Genomic DNA, 594 nt, shown 5'->3' with positions numbered 1-594 from the left:
TTGCAGTGATAGTTAGAAGTCAGACAGATGAGAGACAGGAAACCTGGGGAAATGGGGAAACCTTGGACTATGATACACACCCAGGGCGTCTTCCCAGTCACCAAATGCCACAATGCACTTGTGGGTTGGGAAATAATGGTCTATATGATGCCAAATAACCAGTTTGACTGAATCTTCATGTTTCCATTGTCTATTGCTGTTGGGAGGGTTCAGCAACATTTTGAAACCAATGAGTCAAACGGGGAAGTAAAATGTATTCAGGATCCTAATACATAAGATAAGACATAATACTAACTACCTCCTCAACCCCACAGCATTACTGTGAGGCTCAAATGACACAATGTATAGTTGACCCTTGAACAACATGGGTTTGAACTGGGTGGGTCCACCTATATGCGGATATTTTTCAAAAAATATTGTAAATGCATTTTCTCTTTCTTAATAACATTTTCTTTTCTCTAGCTTACTTTATAGTAAAAATACAGTATATAATGCCTCTAATGTGCAAAATATGTACTAATCAATGTTTATGTTATCGGTAAGGCTTCCTGTCATCAGTAGGCTATTAGTAGTTCAGTTTTTGGGGAGTCAAGT

Source organism: Myotis brandtii, unplaced genomic scaffold (genome assembly GCF_000412655.1).
Source record: "Myotis brandtii unplaced genomic scaffold, ASM41265v1 scaffold475, whole genome shotgun sequence".
NCBI classification, from domain to species: Eukaryota; Metazoa; Chordata; class Mammalia; order Chiroptera; family Vespertilionidae; genus Myotis; species Myotis brandtii.
The sequence above is the reverse complement of the archived record's forward strand: the minus strand, read 5'-3'. Positions refer to the sequence as shown.